General features: G+C 38.0%; 2 pseudogenes; one reads left to right on the top strand and one right to left on the bottom strand.

Moving 5' to 3' along the window:
• Window positions 1–126: 126 nt before the first annotated feature.
• Window positions 127–16,299, bottom strand: LOC102858976 (annotated as a pseudogene).
• Window positions 16,300–16,342: 43 nt separating this feature from the next.
• The window catches only part of LOC102858570, a 3,232-nt pseudogene continuing 2,497 nt past the window's right edge, over window positions 16,343–17,077 (top strand).

The following is a 17,077-nucleotide window of genomic DNA, read 5'->3' as shown; positions in this document are numbered from 1 at the left end:
AACAACAATATGTTCTAGTGAAATTTTTATTTGCTACCTTTTTTAAAAAAACCAGTTACTGTTTTATTAACTGAAAAATAATTTTCAGTTAATAATTTTATTACAAAAATAATCATGGTTGACACCTTAGTTCATTGTTCTAGTAAGTCTTTAAATATGGTCTTCCCAGTTGCCAGCATCTCCACCTTGTACAAAATGAGTGATCTTTTTCTTCCTTTCACCTCATGGAGAAGATCACTTGAAGGGCCACAGGTTGTTTGCTTCTTTGAAGCATTAGCCAACAGTATAGATCTTATGAATCAGATCCTCTATGCACATAGTGCCATGTTTACCAAGAGATCTTGAAATCAGAGTGTTGTCTGACAGAGCAATTTGCTTCTTATCCATTTTTCCACAACCATGCTCACAGATCAGTTTACTGATAGACTTCGGGTTTGGGTACCCCCATGTGATATATGGTTTCATGATCCACAGCATGCTAACTGAAGCTTTGTTGAGTTTAACAAATATGCCATTGAAGATCTGGTGAAGGCAAAGGAGCTGTAACACCTTACAAATCTTTGGGCTCACACCATTGATCCTTCTAATCCTGGCGATGAAAGCCAGTTTGGATTCTGCAGGGATGTAGAAGTTGCCAGCTTTTCTTGCCATCTGAGTCATTCGAATCTCAATTCTGTACATCTACCTGTAGTCTTTGTGATAGTGTTTTCATAGATAAGCTTTCTCCTTGCCTTTTGAATAATCTTTTGAGCAAACTTCTTTCTCAGGTGTTTGACACTTAATTCTGCAAAATTCCTTTGCTTTTTCATAAGGGTTTCTAGGACTGCAGGAAACTTCCTTTTCTTTCCATGACGGCCTCCATGATTCCAGGTGGAAAATTTTTAAAAAGCTAGAGTCTCTTCTGACATCCATTTTGGTCTTTTTCTTTGTCTTTGTAATGACCTTTTGCTTTCTTCATGGGTGGTATGCTTGTTGTTTTTTGTTTGTTAAACCATTTAGCCTCGTAAAGTGGAAACTGAGGCTATTGGCGGTGGTAGTGGATGTTTAACAGGATCTGGACTACTCAGCCTATTCTTTCTTGCCCTGAGTAGACAGAGTGCAGTGTTCACAATCCACCACTGAAGGCCCGTATCTACCTCTGGCCACGTCCAAGGTGGCATGTATCTGGAGCTCTCAGAGGGTGCCTCCTGTAGCCTGTGGACTGTGCTACACTGATCTGCAATCTGCTTCTTTTAATATACCTTCAACATACTAGGAGAGATGCTACTGATGACCTGGCTCACATCTTGTCATGACTGAGACAAGCAAAATATATTTATTTAGTATAGCATGCATGTTTATTTTATATATCCGCATGCTTGGTTTTAAAAAATATATTTGTGTTTCATGGTTTGCTTTTATGAGTTCAAGGGGCTCTAATTATCTAGTGGTATGGAGCTGGACTGCCAAACTAATGGCACGTGGTTTCAATCTACCAACTGCTCTGTAGGAGAAAGATGAGAAATCTCCTCTCATGAAAATCCACTGGAGGGTCAGCTATGAATTGGTTCAAACTCAATGGCATATAAAAACAACAACCACTTATGAGTACAGCAGTTATCTGTCACTTTGCTGTACTGGGGTGATGATGTGCATTTTGCTGCTTATTTTATCATTTGTGTTTATGCAGGCTTGCTTGTTTATACATTACTCTTAAGGTACAGCATTTGTTTGTCAGTTTGCTATACTGGAATGATTTGTGTGTTGCTATGGTAGTGGAAGCTATTGCCATGTGTATTTAAAATATCAGCAAGGTCACCTATGATGGACAGGCTTCAGCAGAACTTCCAGGTTAAGACAAACTAGGAAGCAGGATTGGAAATCTGTTTTTCAAACTACAAGTTTATGGAAACCCAATGAATAACAGAGGAACACTGTTAGGTATAATACTGAATGCAGAGTATTTTGGATTGGAAGACACTAAAAAAATGAGGAGAAATAGTTGCAAACATTCACCGATAACTGGAACAGAACATGAAAATGATGAAGTATGAATCTAGGAAAATTGGAAGTTGTAAAAAAATGAAATAGAACATAAAAAGATTAACATCTTAGACATTAGTGAGCTGAGATGGATTGGTATTGGCTTCTTTAAATCAGCCAATTATACTATCTGGTATGCTGCGAATGACAAATTGAGGAAGAATAAAAAAGAACATTTCAAGATCTATCCTAAAGTACAATGCTATGTGTTATCAGATTCTATCTATCTAGACACATGCACACACACACACACACACACACACACACACACACACACATCTCTGGTGGCTTAACTGTAAGGAATAGGGCTGAAAATGCATGGTACATGGTTCAAATCCACCACTAGTTGCTTTGTGGGAAGAAAATGGATAGTAAACTGCTGTAAGATTTACTGCCTCTGAAAACCCACTGGAGAGTGAGTTATAGGTTAGTTCTGACTCTACAGTACCCAACAACAATATTCATACACATACAAAGAAGACCTGCTAATAGAACTATTATTCTAATATACACACTAACAACTAAAGCCAAAGACAATGAGATTGGAAGTGTATCCTTTCTCTATACCTATTCAGTTTGTGTGCTCAGAAAATTATAAAGAAGCTAAAATTTATGAAGAAGAGTTGGAGGAAGACTTGGAGAAAGACTTATCAACAACCTTCTTTATGCAGATGAAACAACTTTGCTACCTGAAAGTGAGGAGAGATTGAAACATTTGCTTCAGAGGATCAAGCTCTGAAGTCTCCAATATTGATTACATCCCCTCATCAGGAAAATAAAAGTCTTAGCCACTGGGCCAATAGGAAAAATTGTGATAGATGAAGAGAAGATTGAAATTGTCGATGATTTAATCTTACTTGCATCCACAATCATCACCCTTGGTACTATTTGTTGTTGCTGTTATGTGCCATCTAGTCATCTGCGACCCACAGTGACCCTATGTACAGCAGCTCTGTTGCCTGCCCTGTCCTGAGCCAGTCTCACTGATTACGGCACACCAACACGTGCCCAGAGTATGTGTGACAAGCTTCAAAATCCTAGCCTCCAAGGAGAAGCTTGGTTTCAACCTCTCCCAGATAAACCTATTTGCTTTCTTGGCAGTCCATGGTATGTTAAAGACTCTTCTCCATCACCACAATTTGAAGGCATTGATTCTTCTTCTGTCATCCTTACGCATTATCCAGATCTCTGAGGTATAGCAAGTAGTTGTGAAAACCATGGCGTGGATTAGGTGCACCTTAGATCCATCTTTGGTCTTTTATCAAGGATTTCCCAGTGCTGAAACTTGATGGCCAGGAGAGACCAGTCCTTGGAGAAGGACATAATGCTGAGAAGGATGGAGGAACAGAGCAGGAGAGGAAACCCCCCGGATGAAATGGATTGATACAGTAACTGAGGCAATAGGTGTTGGTGTGTTGGAATCAGTGAGACTGGCTCAGGACAGGGCAGGCAACTGAGCTGCTGTACATAGAGTCACAAAAACTCATTGGTACTACCAGCTTGGAAGCAGGAGTGGCATTCACTTCCTAAACAACATGCCTCCAGAAACTCTATGAACTTTGATAAATGTCGATAGTTGTAGAGGGACGTCAGGCCTTTTGTTCACAGGGTTGCTACGAGTCTTGCTCGACTCAAAGGCAATCAGCAACAAAAACAACAACTAGCAGTTAGAAAATCTGGAGCTGTATTGCATTGGGAAAGTCTGCAGTCAGGGACCTCTCCAAAATCCTGAAGAGTAATGATGTCAGCCTAAAGACTAAGATTCACCCAGTTCAAGCCATAGTCTTTCAAATCACCTGATATGCATCTGAGAATTGGACAGTGAGGAAGGAAGACAGGAAAAGAATTGATGCCTTTGAGGTGTGGTGTTGGAGAAGAGTGCTAAAAGTCCCATGGACTGCCAAAAGAACAAACAGACTTATCTTGGAGAAAGTGAAACCAGAGTGCTCCTTGGAGGTAAGGCTAGTGAATCTTCATCTTACATATTTTGGGCATATTACTAAGAATGACAATTCCTTGGAAAGGAACATGATACTTGAAAAGGTTGAGGGTCAGTGAAATAGAGGCAGATCCTGAACAAGATGGATTGACACAGTGACTGCAGCCATGAGTTCAAGTGATAATGTGGATGACACAGGATAGAACAGAGTTCAGATCTGTTGATAGGGTCAACAACAACAACAACAACAACAACAATAAATCAACTTTTGAAGTCTGAAATTGATCAAACATGCAATTAAGAAGCATTAATAATAATTGGTGGCTGGGATGCTTTGGGATGTTGTTAGGAGGAGCTAATCCTTGGAAAAAGACATCAGACGAGGTAAGATGGAGGGTTAGAGAAAGAAGAGAAAGATCCTCACCAAGGTGGATTAACACAGTGATTGTAACAAAGGGCTTGAGTCTATTAGAGCTGGTGGGGATGGTACAGGACAGAGCAAGCTTGCTATCTGTTGTTTATAAACTTGCTATAAATCATAGCTGACTCAATGGTACCTAACAATAAACACCACAGTGAGAAAGTAACAAAATAAAAAACCCCAAAACCCAAAGAATTCCTTTCCCCTTTGACCACAGGAAACTTTATTCTGTGTTCCTATCTACTTCCTCCTTCAGTTATTACCCTCCGATCTATCATCACAATCATTTTATGTCACTTAAAAAATAGCTACCTTCTTCCTACCCCCAGAGATCATAAATAACATGTTGATGTACTCTTTTTCTGTAACTCAAGGAACAGAAGGGACTGTACTGAGGAGAAGAGGAATAGTGGATTCCAGAGAGAATAGAGTGATACAGAAATTAGGAAGAGTTGGACATTTTAAATACTCAAGGCAGGCTCCAAATATATTTTCTGTTTCTTATATGAATAAATTGCTTCTTAGCGAGGTCAAAGAAATATGGGTTAAAAGGGAATAAAAACTAGTGTGAAATACAATGTATATGAACTTTTAAAGCAAACCAATAAAAAAAAGGTAAACACAAATGAAATACTCATCAACAGATAAGTGGATAAGAAAAACATGATCTACAAACATGATACTACTCAGCTCTAAAGATAAATACAGTCTTAAAGCATGCCGCAAAGTAGGTCAACATTGAAAACATTCTGCTGAGTGAAATAAATCAGTGGCATTTTTTTAAAAATAAAAGGCTTACAAAGAAGAATAGAAAAGAATGAGAAATGGATCTCATTGGAGTAAATCAATTGGTATATTGAAAATGGCATGAACTTTTCCAAAGTCATAGTAATGTCATTAATGGTCTTAAAGTAATGATTATAAAGTCTTATTTAAAATGTGCATAATGTCAGATGGATCCTAGCTGAAAGCAGAGAATACCAGTAGAATGCCTATTTGTGCTTTATTGACTATGCAAAGGCTTTTGATTGTGTGGATCATAACAAGTTGTGGCTGATACTGAGAAGAATGTGAGTCCTAGAGCACTTATTTCTACTCATGAGAAACCTATACCTGGACCAGGAGGCTATAGTGCAAACAGAGCAGGGGAACACTGCATGGTTTAAAATTAAGAAGGGAGTGTGTCATGGGTTGTAGTCCCTCTCCATACCTGTTCAATCTTTTGTTTTTTAAAGTAAAGCTTCTCATATAATTTGCTCAGCATACAGACTAAGTATGGAGAGAGAATACAAACCTGGTCAATCCCTTCCCAATTCCACACCGTGCAGAACTCCGCACCTCTGTTCATGCAACAGCCTCCTGGCCCAGGTATTGGTTCCTCATGAGCACAATCAAGTGGTCTGAGATTCCCATTCTTTTCAATGTCAGCCACAACTTGTTATGATCCACACACCAAATGGCTTTGCATACCTGGTCAATCTTATGCTGAACAAATTATTTGAGAAGCTGGACTCTATGAAGAGGAGTGTGGCATTAGGATCAGAGGGAGACTCATCAATAGCCTGTCTTATGCAGGTGACACAACCCTTCTTGCTGAAAGTGAGGAGGACTTGAAGCTCTTGCTGCAGAAGATCAAGGAGTGAAGCGTTCAGTATGGATTGCATTTAAATGTCAAGAAAACAAAGATTCTTACAATTGGATTGATAGGCAACATCATGGTGGATGGAGAAAAGATTGAAACTGTCAACAACTTCATCTTACTTGGATCCACAATTAACACCCTTAGTACCAGCAGTGAAGAACTCAGGAGACATATTGATTGATTGGGAAAGTCTGCAGTTAGGGGCCCTCTCCAAATTATTGAGGAATAATGATGTCAGTTTGAGGACTAAGGTACATCTGATTCAGGGCATGGTTTTTCTGATCACTTCTTATGCATCTGAGAGCTGGGCAATGAAGACAGAAGAAGAATTGACATCTTTGAGTTTTGCTATTGGAGAAGAACACTGAATATCCCATTAATGGCCAAGAAAACAAATCCATTTATCTTGGAGAGTATGCAGGCGGAATGCTCTTTGGAGGCAAAGATGATGATGATTTGCCTCATACACTTCAGGCCTGTTGCTAGAAGGGACTATTTATTGGAGAGGAACATGAAGCTTGGAAGGGTAAAGGGTTGGCAAAGAAGAGGAAGACTAACTCAGACAGATTGACACAATTACTGCCACAATGGGCTCTATTGTGTCAGACAGTGTTAGTAGGATGTCACAGGATAGGTTGGGGTTTAGATTCACTGTTCCTAAGGTCACTAGGAGTCATTCTACTTGATGGCATCTAACAAAACCAACAATTCCTTCAGAGATTTAACTTCAAATATACAAGATTTTGTAAAAACTTCTGCTTTTGGGGGGGAAAAAGTGCAACAATGAATGAATGGAAATCCAAAATCTCTGTAAATGTTAATTAAAATTAATAAAAAAATAATTCTGCTTTTTAAAACAAAAAATACTATATTGGAAATGCTTTTCCTGATCATAAATAAGATTGATACTTATAATGTTAAATGTCTGTGATTTACCTATTTAGGTGCAGTGAATTACTCTGTGTAGTTTTGTGATGCATTGTAGATCCCAATCTTCATGTCTTTGCTGGTGGGCCTACTATTGGTGAAGTTCTCTGCTGTGCTAGTGAGGCAGGATTATGGTGAATTGTATCTTAAGCCACTACCTTATTATAAGGTATGTCCTAAGTTGCTATACTTAGACAGTATATAGGAATGCTCTGCCAACAGTCACTCCATTTTGCTCAGGATCCTGCATCTGGTTTGGTTTCATGATGTGGCCTCTGGGACTTGAGCCAGCAGCCTGTTGTCTGACTTGATTTAGCCACCTCATGAGCCAAGCTGCCACCTGTCATCCAACAGCCTCTCTGCCTACGTGGTTTGGGAGAGTTCTCCAGAGTGAAGCTGGAGCCATAGAATTGACATTTGTCAGCTCTACTACTGCACAGACCTTTTTCCTCAGGTTTATGAATTATCTGAGATGATGTGTAAACTCTGGAATCCAAATTAAAAAACAGAAGGGACAGTACTGAGGAGAAGAGGAATAGTAAAAGCCAGAGAGAACAGAGTGTTACAGAAATTAGGAAAAATTGATAGAACTACTATTTGACCCAGTAATTCCTGCACTGGGAATATACCCTAAAGAAACCATAACTGCTACCGAGGCAGATATATGCATACCCATGTTTATTGCAGCTTTGCTCACAATAGCAAAGAGTTGGAAACAACCTAAGTGCCCATCAACAAACGAATGGATAGAGAAGCTCTGGTATATTCACACAATGGAATACCACACTGCATTGAAAAACAAGGAATATTATTCAAAATGGGTGACCCTGGAGGACATTATGCTGAGTGAAATATCTCAGTCACAAAAGGATAAATACTGCATAGTGCCACTGTTGTAGAAGGGGACTGACGTCAGGGTTGGGAAGAGATTGAGAAAAATTGGATAAATTATGTATATTGCATTGAAACAGATGAGGGAGAGAACAGTTTAAAAGTGATATATGATTGGGTATTGTGGTTATGACAAGAGTCCACAATGAAGGTTGTGTGTGGTGGGGAGTTGTATACCAATGAAGGAAGTTTTCTTTTGCTTTTCAAGGAGAGGAGTGAACTGGGGTGAAGGAGGGGTGGGCAGAGAGAAAAGTGCAACAATGAATGAATGGAAATCCAAAATCTCTGTAAATATTCATTACCATTTAAAAAAATTAAAAAAAATTTTAAAAAGAAATTAGGAAAAGTTGGACATTTTTAATATCTTTCACCTACCTTATATAAATCAGCTTTGTTTTTCTTAATCCTAAATTATTTTTATGACTATTTAGTTTCCAATTGTTGGACATTTTGATTTTTTCTATTTTTTTATGTTATAAATTATACAATTAACATTTTTGTGTCTGTAGATTTAGTGTTAAAAAATTTTATAACAGTGCCTCAGGAATAATCTCAATGACTCAAAAACTTTGAAAATTTTTACATCAAAGTTACTAGTATTGACACATGAAACACTTTCTTATGGGTAGAAATTATTTAGCCAGTTTCATGCTTAAGATACTTGTAACCTTTTTATAATACATCATCTTCATCTTTTTATAATTAAAAAGTACATTATCCTTTATTTGAACAAGATTTGTTTAGTGGACATCTGTATATCACTGTTTTTGTTGTTGTTGTTGTGTGCCCTCAAGTCAGAGCTAACCCTAGCTGCTGCTTCGCTGGGTTTTAAAAGGCAGTTAATCACACGGGAGGAGATTGCTCATCCTTCTCCTGCAGAGCAGCTAATGGATTCAAACTGTGTACCTTCAGGATTGTCGCCCAGCTTCTTGCCACTAGTCCACCAGAGCTCCCTAGATGGCACTACTCTAGCCAGTAGGTCCAGAGTAGCAGAGAGAAAATGCCCTTTATAGAACTCACAGTAGAGCAAAACAAACAGTAAATGATTACACAAACGAGATAAGATGATTTCAGATGGTGATGCCACAGACTGGCAGGATGCTGTGGGAAGGCTAATTGAGACTGGCTGATCTAGCAGGATTGCAATGAAGTGATGAGGTTTAGCTGAGACTTAAATGTCAGGAAGGAACTGGTTAATTGAAGGGTCCAAGAAAGAGAAGCCCAGACTGGAGAAACTTTGCAAATGCAAAGGTCTAAGGCCAGAATGAACTTGGTGCTTCTGAAAGAATGCCCAGTGACTAGGTGATAGTGAGAGGCACAGAGAGAGACAGAGGCTAGAGCATATAGGGTCTTCTCAAGAATGATATTATTAGCTAACTAATTGTTGGGTCAGAACAGACTCGTATCTGACCCTCCATTCGGTTATTGATACTGTAAGTCATATAAGAGAAGATCACCCACCTTTCTTCCATGGAACTGTTGGTGGATTTGAACCACCAAAAAGCCTTGGTCCTTGGATTAGCACCTCTCTATAGACTTCATCACCAGAGCTCCCAAGTTAGTCATAGGTAGGAGATTAGATTTTATTCCAAGGAATGTTCTGTACTCTTTTCAACAGAAAGTAATATGTTAACTTGAAAAGGTCATTGTTATTAATGAGGAGTATTAATTGGAAATGTACAAAAATGTGATTAGATAAGTCAGCAAACTAACAATTCAGGGGAGAAATGATGTTTGAACTAGATAGTAGCAATGTTGCTATAAAGAGATAATGTATTAAGGATATATTTTGGAGATAGAGTATGGGAAGCCAATAATAAGTATTTGTAATAAACTGAATGCTATCAGGATGTGGGGGAGGTGAGGTACAAGCTAGAGTTCACCCTGAGGCCCTAAGGCAATCTTTAAGGATTTACCAGATTCTTGCATTTGCTGACCCCTTCCTCCTGAGTCAAGCAGAAGGTTTTCAATCGAAAGAGCTTGGCTTCATTTGCATTGAATTCTCTTTGTGATTTACTTCCTGATAATTTTCAATAAGATACAGGGAAGCTGCAATGGGCGTCTTCAGTTGAGAACTGCTGGCCCTCTATTTTTCATGCTCTTTGCTCTTATTCCTGGCTGGCTGTTTCATTATTAATAATTATAAAAATACTTTACCCTCAGTCTGCAACAATAGAGCGAAAATAAACTTTGATGGATTGAGTGTGGTAGGTGAAATAAAGAGATTAATCAAAGGTGAATTTTAGGGTTTTGAGCAACAAAGAATGATGGAGCCTTTTAATGTAAGGGTGAGGCTTAGGGAGGCACAGTTTTCACAAGATGCACGCAATAGAGAGTTGGGTTTTAGTCATATTAATTTAAAATTGTTCATGAATTCAGTTCTTGAAATAAGAATAGAACAGCAATAGATTCTTTAAGCCAAAATGTATTAAGTATCTTTGATGTGCTTTACTGTTTTAGATTCTAAAGAAATAGTGGTGAACAAGATCTATAAATACATCCTGGCTGTTATTGGTTGCCATTAAGTAATTTCTCACTCATGGTGACCCTGTGTGCAGTATAACCTGCTCTGTAGGGTTTGCAAGCCTGTTTTTTGTCAGAAGCACATCACCAGTCCTATCTTCTGAAGCACCTCAGAGTGGTTTCAAGTGACCAAGCTTTTTTGGCTAGTAGAATCCTTAACCATTCATCCCACTTAGGGAACCTATCTTCTGTTAAGGGAAGACTAAAAACAAAAAAATATGGTGATGGTAACAAGTTCAAAGAAAGTCTTAAAAACATATGAGTGACCAACCAAGGTATGGCAATTGTCCTATACTCTCCTAGAGTAATAGAGGAAGAGAAGATTCAGAAATAGGGGGAGGATGTAGAATGAGTGGTTAATTACTGCCATGAACAACTGTATTATTTGCCATGAGACCAAAAGTACTAGTTACCACTACTGAACATTTTGGTCAAAGATTTTATAGAAGAATCCTGGTAAAAAATGGAGGAAATGTAGAACAGATTTTAATTCTCCTAGTCTAGGGAGCTTTGGTATCCTAGTGGTAAGGAGCTACATTGACACTCCAAAGGAATACAGTTCAAAAACACCAGCTGCTCAGTCTCTTCCCATTGCCACCTCTGAAAATCCACTGCAAGATCAGCTATGAGTTGGTTCTGACTCAACATACCCAACAATAACAACATAAGCTTTCTGGAGCCACTAGGACACCAGAGCTCCCTAGACTAGGAAGTTATCAGACCAAGGACCTATTAAGGCCCCATGCATGAAAAACTCTACCATAGCAAAGACATGGAAAGAGCAGACTACCTTACACCCTACACAAACCCAAAACAAAATGTTACCCCCCAAAAAAAGTGATCAAAAGACAGACTCAATTTCCTGAAGTCAGACATTCTGATGGAAAACTTTCTGACACAGAATTCAAAAGAACAGTGATTAAATATTTTCAATGGTTGAAAGACAAGCTTAAAGAATTACAGGATTGTGCAAGCAAAAGCCAAGAGGAATTTTAAAAATACTGTGAAATGGTATAAACACCATGGCAGGTTGTATGGCGCTTTCTCAAAAAGTTGCAAGTAGAAATAGCATTTGACCCAGCATTTCCACTACTGAGAATATACCCTAAAGAAATCATAACTGTCACTAAAGCAGATATATGCACACTCATGTTTACTGTGGCTTTGTTCACAATAGTAAAGAGTTGGAAACAACCTAAGTGCCCATCAACAAACGAATGGATAGAGAAGCTCTGATATATTCATTCACACAATGGAATACCACGCTGCATTGAAAAACAAGGAACTCGTGCAATATTATACAAAATGGGTGACCTTGGAGGACATCATGCTAAGTGAAATATCTCAGTCACAAAAGGACAAATACTGCATAGTGCCATTGCTGTAAATGGGACTGACATGGGGTTGGGGGATACTGAGAAAGATGGGATAAATTATATATATTGCGTTGAAACTGAGGGAAAGAACTGTATTTAAAAGGGAGATATGACTGAGTGTTATTGTCATGACAGGAGTCCATATCGAAGGCTGCATAGTGCAGTGGACGCAGGGGGCGGGGGGGGGAAGGACAGGTTGTATAACAATGAAAGAATTTTTCTTTTGCTTTTTGAAGAGAAGCGTGAACTGGGGGGAGGGGTGGACAGAGAGTAAATTGCAACAATGAATGAATGGAAATCCAAAGTCTCTGTAAACCTTCATTAAAATTAATAATAAAAAAGGGGAACCCGCCCATCCAAGACAATGCAGATAAAACAAATGAGGTTTTAGAGGTTTTGGAAAAACAAGAAATTGCAATCTAGACCAATGCTATCAACATGTTAGAGGGACACATGAGCAGAATTGAAGAGATGGAACACAGACCAGCAAAGTAGAATTCTCAGCAATGACCTGTTATAACAAAAAGCAGAATCGAAAAGGAAGGACAATAAAGAAAGCCTAAGAATAATGTGGAACACTGTCAAGAGTAATAACATGTACATAATTGGAATCCCCAAACAGGAAGAAGCAAATAAAGGCATGAAGAAAGTTGTGTAAGAATTACCAGAAGACAATTTTCCAGGCATAATGAAGAATGAGAGGATATATATACAAGAAGCTGAGTAAACTTCATATAGAACAGGCCCAAAGGAAAAACACCAAATCATATCATAGTCAAATTTGCCAGAACCAAAGATAAGGAGAGAATTCTGAAAGCAGTGAGGGAGAAACAAAGAGTAACCTATAAGGGAGAGCAAATAAAATTAACTGACAATTTCTCCACAGAAACCATGTAAGCAAGACTACAGTGGAATGACATATATCAAATGCTCAAAGAATACAACTGTCAACCAAGAATCCTGTACCCAGTAAAATTGTCCATTATATGTGATGGAGAGAGCAAGATATTCTCAGAAAAGCAGAACCTGAGGGAGTTTGTAAAAAACAAGACCAGCATTGTAGGAATACTGAAAATCTTCCAGAGATGCCACAGAAAGTGGAATAGACCAGACTAACCAGCAACAACACCACCACTACCAACACACACACACACACACACACACCCCTCTTAAAAAAAAATGACAGCGAGAAAACTTTGCCTCTCAGTAATTACACTGAATGTGAACCAGTGAAGAGAAGAAGAGTGGCAGATTGGATAAAGAAAGCAAAACCTATCAATATGCTATGTACAAGAGAAACACCTGAAAAGTGAAGAAAAAGGAAGACTAAAAATAAAAGGATGGAAAAAATATACCAAACAAATGGCAGCAAGAAAAAAACAGGAGTAGTGATAATAATCTCTGATAAAATAAATTTCAGTGTAACAACCATCACAAAGGAAAAGGAAGATCACTATATAATGCTTAAAGGGTCAATAGAACAAGAGGACATAACAATAACAAATATCTGTGCACCAAATGATAGAGCTGAAAAATATGCAAAGCAAATGTTAACAAAACTGAAAGGAGAAATAGATGCCACCACAATAGTAGTAGGAGACTTCAGTATACCCCTCTCAAGAAAAGATAGAACTACCAGAAAGAAACTCAACAAAGATGCTGAAGAATTAAATAATAATAAACCAAGTCAATCTCATAGAAATATACAGGCTAATGCATTCCCAGAAATGCAGTATACCTTCTTCTTCAAGATGCATGGAACATTCTCCAGAAAAGATCAAGTTTTAGGTTATAAAGCAAGCATCAACAAATTAAAAATAAGAAATAATACAAAGCATCTTCTCAGACCACAAGGCTACACAATTAGAAATTAATAGCAAAGGGATAAAGAAGAAAAAATCCTCATACATTTTGAAGCTGAATAACACCCTACTTGAACATGAATGGGTAATATAAGAAATAAAAAATGACATGAAAATGTTTTTTGAAACAATGACAATGAAAACATAACTTACCAAAACCCTCCAGGAACACAGATAAAGCAGTTATTAGAGGTCAATTAATATCTATAAGCAAACACAACAAAAGGGAAGAAAAAAAATAATAGATTCTTTACCCCAACATCTATAACAAGTTGAAAAAGAACAGCAAGAAAACCTGACACCCTCCAAAAAATGAAATTCTAAAAAAACAAAAATAGGGCAGAAATAAATGAAATAGAAAACAGAAAAATAATTGAAACCATCAATAAGACCAGGAATTGATTCTTTAATAACATCGATAAAATTGAAAGACCACTAAAAAACTAATAAAGAAAAAGAAAGAAAAGACATAAAGAAGCCAAATAAGAGATAAAAGGGGCAATATCACAACAGAACAAACTAAAAGAAAAATGGTAACAATGGAATAGTATGGAAAAATGATACTCTAACAAATATGAAGAACTAGAGCAAATGGACAAATACTTAGAAACGCACAATGTTCCTAAACTGACACAGATTAAAGTAGAAAACCTGAACAGATACAGTACAAAAGAAGAAATTGAACAGGTAATAAAACAACCTCCAACACCAATAAAAAGCACCCCGGACCAGAAAGCTTTACTAGTGAATTTTATCAAACCTTCAGAGAAGAATTGTTATCAATTCTATATAAAGTATTTTAGAAAATAAAAAAATGATGGATATCTCCTACACTTATCCTATGAAGCAAATATATATCTTGATACTAAAGTCAGGTAAAGACACCACCAAAATAGAAAACTATTGGCCAATATCTCTCATGAACATAGATGCAAAAATGCTGGCCAATAGAGTCCAACAGTATATTAAAATAGTAACTTACCATACCCCAGTGGAATTCATAACAGTTATGCAAGGACAATTCAACATAAGAGCAATCAGCATAATTCATCATATTAACAAAGCAAAGAACAAGTACCACATGGTACCACATGATCCTATCAACTGATGCAGAAAAATTTGACAAAATCCAACATCCTTTCTTGCTTAAAACAGCCAACAAAATTAAAATAGAAATTTTCTCAATATAGTAAAAAGTATATATGCAAAACCTAAAGCCAATATCATTCTCAATGGAGAGAGAGTGAAGGCATTCCCTTTTAGAACAGGAACTAGGCAAGGGTGCCCGGTATCTCCTCTCCTACTCAATATTGTATTGGAAGTCTTAGTGATAGTAGTAAGACAAGAGAAGGAAATAAGAGGTATCCAAATTTGGCAAGAAGGAGGTAAAATTATCTCTATACACTCATGATATTATAGTTGTTGTTATTGTTATGTGCCATCAAGTCACTTGTGAGTCATAGAGGTCCTGTGTACTCTATCCCTGCTCTAAACTCTGCTCTATTTCTTGCCAACCTTATTGTCTCTGACACACCTGTTCCCATTATCCAGTGAAGAAATCAATCTATCTCATCCAAGGTCTTCCTCTCCTGTGCTGTCCCTCCATCCTCCCAAGGACTGATCCTGCCTTGCAACATGTCCAAAGTATGTCAGAGGGAACTTCAGAGTATATTCAGAAAACCCTAAAGACTCAGCAAGAAAACTACTGGACATAGTCAACCAATTAGGCAAAGTGACAGGATACCAGCTCAACATAAAAAAAAAAAACAAACCAATTTTATTTCTCTACAGTGACAAAGAGAATACAGAACTGGAGCTAAGAAACACAATACTCAGTACAATAGCTAATTACAAGATTAAATACTTGGGAGTTAATGTAACTAGAAACACAAAAAGATCTATTCAAAGAAAATTACAAAATATCACTATAAGAAACAAAAAGAGACCTGGAGAAACGGAAGAATATACCACGCTTATGGATAGGAAGACTCAATATTGTGAAAATGACAATTCTATCAAAGGCAATATGCAAATTCAATGCAATCCCAATACAAATATCAATTCCATTCTTCAATGAGATGGAAAAGGCAATTTCCAATTTCATCTAGAATGGAAAGAGACCCCAGATAAGCAAAGCACTCCTTAAAAAGAGAAATAAGGTAGGAGAAATCTCACTTCCTGATCTCAAATCCTACACTGCTACGGTGGTCAAGACAATGTGCTATTGGTACAGTGACAGACACATAGATCAATAGAATAGAATTGAGAACCCAGAAATCAGCCCATCCACCTACGGCCAACTGATTTTTGACAAGGAGATGAAATCAGTTAAGTGGGGAAACGAAAGTCTCTTTAACAAATTGTGTTGACAAAATTGGAAAACTATCTGTAGAAAACTTAAGCAAGATCCACATCTCACACCACACACAAAACGCAACTCAAAACGCATCACGAGCCGAGGAATAAAACTAAGGACTATAAACAGAAAAGCTTGGAAGAACTCGAGAAGCCCTAATCCACAATATTAACAGGCTTTCAAGCATCTTAAAAAACATACATCTAGGCGCTCGGGTCCGTCGGGAGGGCTGGAGGAAACCACGCGTGGCCAGCGGGGAGCCGCGAGTGGGCAAGCGCATGAGCGGCCTGCTGGTGGGATTCGTGGTGGCGGCGGCCCCGAAAGAGGTTAGTGGTGCCATCACCCTCCTTCCTCACCCCTGGAGTAGTTGATGCGAAGAAGCAATGGCCAGTAATGACAAGCCTTTGGTACCTTGCCCTGTTTCAAGGAGTGGAATTGGATTGACAGGAAGACCTTCTCTGGAATACGATCCCCAATCCCCGTTGGGAAATATTCCAGTGGCAACTGGAATGCCTGCTGCAACAGCAAGACCAGGTTCTCGTGGCGGGCCTGTAGGACCAGAGCAATTCTGTCTTCTCAAATCAAAGTTGCAACCGTCCTGTAACACAACAAGTTTTGAGTGGAATGAAAACTGCAATGAAAGGTCCCCAGAGGCAAATTTTAGACAAATCTTATTATCTTGGGCTACTTAGAAGCAAAATAAGTGAACAGACACCTGAAATTAATAAACTTCAGAAAGAAATAGAAATGTACAATCAAGAGAATTCAGTATATTTATTTTATGAAAAGAGGCTGAAACATTAGCTGTTGAAATCAGCAGACTACAACATGTTGGTAGACAAACTTAATACCAATACTGAGATGGAAGAAGTAATGAATGACTACAACATGCTTAAAGCTCAAAATGATCATGAGACAGAAAGTATGGATATAATTTTTACTGAACCACAAGCGAAAGAAAAACAAGTCAGAAATGTAGAAGAAGAAATTGAACAGGAAAAATGAGCAGCAGATGGCATTATAAAAAACATGTCCCCACTCCAGTAGGGTAAAAAGGGAAGCCACTGACTGGGAAAAAGTATTCGGTAATAACATATCAGATAAGGGACTTATATCCA

The sequence above is a fragment of the Elephantulus edwardii genome, unplaced genomic scaffold, assembly GCF_000299155.1.
Source record: "Elephantulus edwardii isolate Elephantulus edwardi_28Jun2011 unplaced genomic scaffold, EleEdw1.0 scaffold00218, whole genome shotgun sequence".
Taxonomy (NCBI): Eukaryota; Metazoa; Chordata; class Mammalia; order Macroscelidea; family Macroscelididae; genus Elephantulus; species Elephantulus edwardii.
The sequence above is the reverse complement of the archived record's forward strand: the minus strand, read 5'-3'. Positions and strand labels throughout refer to the sequence as shown.